General features: G+C 35.0%; 1 non-coding gene across 1 annotated transcript; it reads right to left on the bottom strand.

The window, feature by feature from the left end:
- Positions 1-4,636: 4,636 nt before the first annotated feature.
- LOC121204377 (small nucleolar RNA R71) lies at positions 4,637-4,743 on the bottom strand. Its single transcript, XR_005899302.1, has one exon. It is a non-coding gene; the product is annotated as a small nucleolar RNA R71 (small nucleolar RNA).
- Positions 4,744-5,307: the final 564 nt, after the last annotated feature.

Below are 5,307 nucleotides of genomic sequence, written 5' to 3'. Positions count from 1 at the left end.
TTGGCAGCCATCGATATATATTGAATCATAACATTATCGTGCTCTTTGAATAACGTTAATGAATCCTTAGAATTAGAAATGTTAACATTCACAGCCTCCTGTCTAGGCCTCTTTTCCTGTCCCCCACCCCAATTAGAATTTTCTCACTATTGTGATCTATAGTTGCAAGATCTAAGCCACTAGAAGATTTGCCCATAATTTCTAGCAAGAAACAGTTACGAGCTACTTCGACCCTTCTTCACTCGATGTCTATGGCTTAACGCCCATTTGTGAGAAACCTTCGTAATGTTCCTACCTAACCCTCGATGTCTATGGCTTAACGCCCATTTGATAGTGCATTACAAAGTTCAAGGAATGTGAAGGGTTGAGTTTCGAATTCAATTTTGGCTCAAGGTTTCAAACATAGAGGTTGACTAAGAAAGGCAATGTAAGGCTCAAATTCAGGAAGTAGGGATAATGTAATGTTTAAGGTTGGTCCTTTAGGCTCAAGGTAATACAAACAATGCCTAAGGTTTTTCCCAGATTAGTCACCTACCAACAATCTATTAAGCATGCATCTATTTAAACGAACAATTAACAATTTGAATTATTTATCTACAAGGATTCATGTATTTTATTCATCCTACTATACATTTTATACATTTTCATTTCGGTGATTGCCTCTAATCTATTATACCTATTAACTAAGTGAACTAATTAATCTACAATTAAGAGCAAGAAATTATCTAGTATCATTCAAAATTTACAAGTTTGACAATCTTATATATGCCTCTGATATGTAAAACTACTAACTTATTACTCAATTACAGTCCAAGCACAATGCAATAATACAAATTAAAAATGAAAGCAAGAAATATTTTTAGATTTTTGAAAATTAAAAAAAAAGAAAATATTTTAAGAATTTTTTATTTGTTTTGAAAAATGCATAAAAACTAAAATAAACTTACAAATAAGCATAAAAACAAGAAAACATAAACACACATAAAAACTTATATGTAACCCTTCACACTCAGGCTACATATTGTCCCCATTGTGTTTAGAAGAAAGGATAAGAGGTTACTGGACTTCCCTAGAATGGAGCATCAGGCTAGCTCAGGCATCGACCTCCTTATTGAAGCTCCATATGTTGTGTAGTCTTTCAGGGTAACTCGATGCATATAATAAAAACAAACAACAAATAATAACAACACGTAAAATAAAAATGTTCCAAGACAAAAACTAAAGTGTTTAAAGTTTTACAAGCCGCATAAAATAAAAAAAATACAAAGACATGTAACAAAGCGGAATCATCTGAGATTAACTCTGGTTCTATGGGTTATTTTCCCTTACCTCTTGTGCTTGAAGGTTTGTAACCCTTGTTTGATATTTCTCATGGTTTTTCTAAATTGATCCCTCATCTAGGTGTGGATACGAATGTTGTATTCATCATGTTTCAATCTCTGTTGGGTTTATCATTCCTTCCATACCTCTCTTCAACTATGTATCTTTTCGTTTTTGTTGGCCATATTGGTTTTCCTTCCCTATGATTACTAACACATTTCTCCTCATATGTTTTCATCATCTTAATTGTTCAGGAGTCGTGACCTCTTGATTTAACAAGATCATCTAGTTGTTTTTGAATATTTTCCAGCATACCTTCTTTTTTTACTTTGTTGGGGTCAATTGAGTCCATTCTCCTTCCAACCCATTCCTCAAGTTCATTGCTAAATTTCTGATAGATTGAATTCATTATCATATGCGTAGTCGGTTGATGAAACAGTTTGAGTGGATCTAGAGGTACTCCCACGGCTCGGCATAGATCTGTGATCAAATGCGGAAAGAAAATCCCCATATCGTCTCTAATTACACAACATAACATGAACTTGTAGATCCATGTACCTATAGAAAATTGTTTCCTCTGCAAAATAATAGTTAGCAAGATGTTTTGAAAGGGGTTAACAATCCTAGAGCTAGAAGTGGGGCAAACTTTCATATGGAGAAAATGTAGCCATATTTTAGCTAATGTGGTAAGAAAAACTGGGTTGAAAGAAAGGGGATGATTTATATAGACCTCCCTCTCCCATTGCCCTCAACCTTCTGTAAGATAAATCATTATATAGTCCACATTCACACACTTAAAATTTCTAGTCTCAAGCAATTCAATCTCATTGTTTGCTAGAAAATGTACTCTATAATACTTAGAGATTAAGGACGGGGAGATTTCAACCTCTCTTCCCTTAACATAAACTTTATCCTCCTCGAAAAATTTTAAATTGGCATAAAATTCATGAACCACAGAAGGCACTGCGGACCTCTAAGGTTGAAGGTTGAATTCCCTCCATTCATATAGATTTAAAATATCCCAAAACTCATTTTCGAAAATGAGATCCGGATCGAACCCACATTCACAGACAATCGATTGTTCATGAAGTTTATGAAAGAATCCTTCAGCATTTGAGGACACAAATTTTTGAATATTGTATGTGATCTCATTCGATGTATCAGAAGATTCTATTGTGTTTAACCCTCTTGAATATGAAACGAAAATAATTTATGCTATGAAAGTAGAACAATGAGGGTGTATTAGGAACTTTTACAATGCAATAGACAAGTATGAGACACTTAGAGTAGTGAGATGCAATGTTGTTGTCTCTTGAAGGGAAACACCACTGATAAACCATAAAAGTAACATGCTTTAATGCCATTCCTGATGTATTTTCAGATGATTTATCATATAAGTTAGTGAATTTGATGCTCCTAATCCTTTAATTTCATGTTTCTATACTTAGGTGAGCATAGGGGAGCAACAGGAGCGATAAACGGGCCAAAATCAGGCAAAACGAGCTATTTTTAGGATCCACACGGCCAAGCAATTCCCACACGGGCTGAGCACACGCCTGTGTGAGCTACATGGGCTGGCCACATAGCCATGTGCCAGCTTGCGTCGATATCGCTCCCTGTTTCCCAAACAAGCAAAAAAAGCCAAGTTTTAGGGTTTCTGAGCATTCTAAAGTCTATAAATACACACCAGAAGAGGATCTAAGGGGGCACGCAAAGTAGAATGAAGAAATTACTCGAAGAACGTCGTTAGAATCAATTTAGAAGCAGGATCTCCTTCAAGATTAAAGATCTCCATTAAATTTCTCTAGAAGTTTTTGGGTTTCTTTATATTTTGTTGTTTTTCTAATTTTGAGATGTTTTCCTCCCAAAGTATGAACTAAATTCCCTAGATACCTAGGGAAGATAAAACCTATGATGAATCTTATTATTTGATTTGTTGGATTATATGATAAATACTTGTTCTTGTTCTCAATTATGTATGCTTATTTCTTGCTTTAATATTTTCAAGATATTAATTCAAGTGTGATGTACTTATTTCAGTAAAGCAAAAGTCCCTATTTAAGAGTAGATCTAGCATAATTGAGTGGAGTTGCATGCAATCCTAAAAATAGGACGACATAAATCTATCGGATTAGAGTCAAATCTAATAGGGGAATCCATAGATCGAGTTAATGCGACAATAGGGGTTTTAATTAGAAAGAGATTTCAATTAATCAACCTAGAGTCAGTTGTTCTTATTCTCAAAAGAGATATTAACATAATTTAGGAATTTATACGTATCAAGGCAAGTGAATAAATCATCTAATTCAGATTCAGAATAATACGTGAAGTCTAGGTGGATTCTTTCCTGAGTATTATCTTTCTCTTTGGTTATATTCAAGTATTTTCTCATTCTATTCTCTGTCGCGTTCTTAGTAATAGTTTAGATAAATTTAGATTAAAACATCCCTTTTAATTTATAGGCTAAATAATAAAAAGATAGTAATTACTAATACTTTTAGTCCTCGTGGATACGATTTTCCCGACTCACTATATCTATACTACTATTCGATAGGTGCGTTTGCCTTTATCATGGGTTTAGTTAGTTTAGTGACTCACCAAGTTTTTAGCGCCGTTGCCAAGGACTAAGATGTTAGGAACACTAAATTTTTATTAATTTAACCATTTTTACTTTTATTACATTTTATTTTTATTTTTAGTTTAAATTTTTTTCTAATTTTTCTTTTGTTTGCTTCTGGCAGGTTTTTTTAGTATATGACTAGAAGAAACCTGTTAGAACCTTTAGTATTCAACAGTGAGATTGAAAGTACAGCTCACAGAAATCGTAGAAAAGTGAGGCAAAGTAGACAAAGTACAGTGGAAGAGCAAGAGGACATCATTAATATTACGGACGAGATGGCTGAAAACCAGAATAATCAGCTACCTCCTATGGTTACCACAAATCCTACTCCTCGTACTATGTACGATTATGCCAAGCCCAAATTAACTGGGGCTGAATCGAGTATTTTGAGACCTGCTATTGCTGCGAAACTTTAAACTGAAGTTGAACACCATTCAGATGATCCAACAATTTATTCAGTTTGATGGTTTGCAAGATAAAGATTCAAATACTCATTTGGCTAACTTTTTAGAATTCTGCGACACTTTTAAGATAATTGGCATTTTTGACGATGCCATTCAACTACGGTTGTTTCCATTCTCATTAAGAAATAAGGCTAAACAGTGGTTGAACTCCCTATCACGAGGTTTTATCACTACATGGGAGCAAATGACCAAAAAGTTTTTATTAAAGTATTTTTTACTAGCTAAGACAACTAAGTTGAGGAATGATATCTCTTCCTTCGTGCAAATGGATTTAGAGACTCTATAGGATGCATGAGAGAGGTATAAGGACTTATTGAGAAGGTGCCCTCACCACGGGTTACCTCTATGGCTACAGATTCAAACCTGCTACAACAGGTTGAACCCCTAGACTAGGTAATTGATCGACGCAGCCGCCAATGCGACTCTAAATAATAAAACACCTAAAGCGGTTTATGAGTTTATAAAGGAAATGTCACTGAATAATTATCAGTGGCAAGTTGATAAACCATAATTTATACATATTTTTACCCCATGCTTAACGCATTTTATGGATGATTTCGTATTAGAATTGGTGAATTCGATGCTCCTAACGCTTTAATTTCATGTTTTATACTTAGGAGAGCATAGGAGAGCAAAAGGAACGAGAAATGGGCCAAAAACGGAGAAAATGGGCCAAAGTATGAAATCAACACAGCCTGGACCTCCTCACACGGGCAAACCACACGGCTATGTCAATTTTGCAGTTTCGAAGCACGATTCACACAGGTGTGTCCCTGCCGAGCCCAAGTTGAGTACAATTCAGAAAAGGCTAATTTTGAGGGCTCTTAGGCATCCCAAAGCCTATAAATACACCCTAGAGGAGGAAGAAAAAGGAGACGGAGAATAAGGAGTAAGGAATTACTC

The sequence above is a fragment of the Gossypium hirsutum genome, chromosome A07 (assembly GCF_007990345.1).
Source record: "Gossypium hirsutum isolate 1008001.06 chromosome A07, Gossypium_hirsutum_v2.1, whole genome shotgun sequence".
NCBI lineage: Eukaryota > Viridiplantae > Streptophyta > Magnoliopsida > Malvales > Malvaceae > Gossypium > Gossypium hirsutum.
This window is presented reverse-complemented; position numbering and strand designations above follow the sequence as displayed.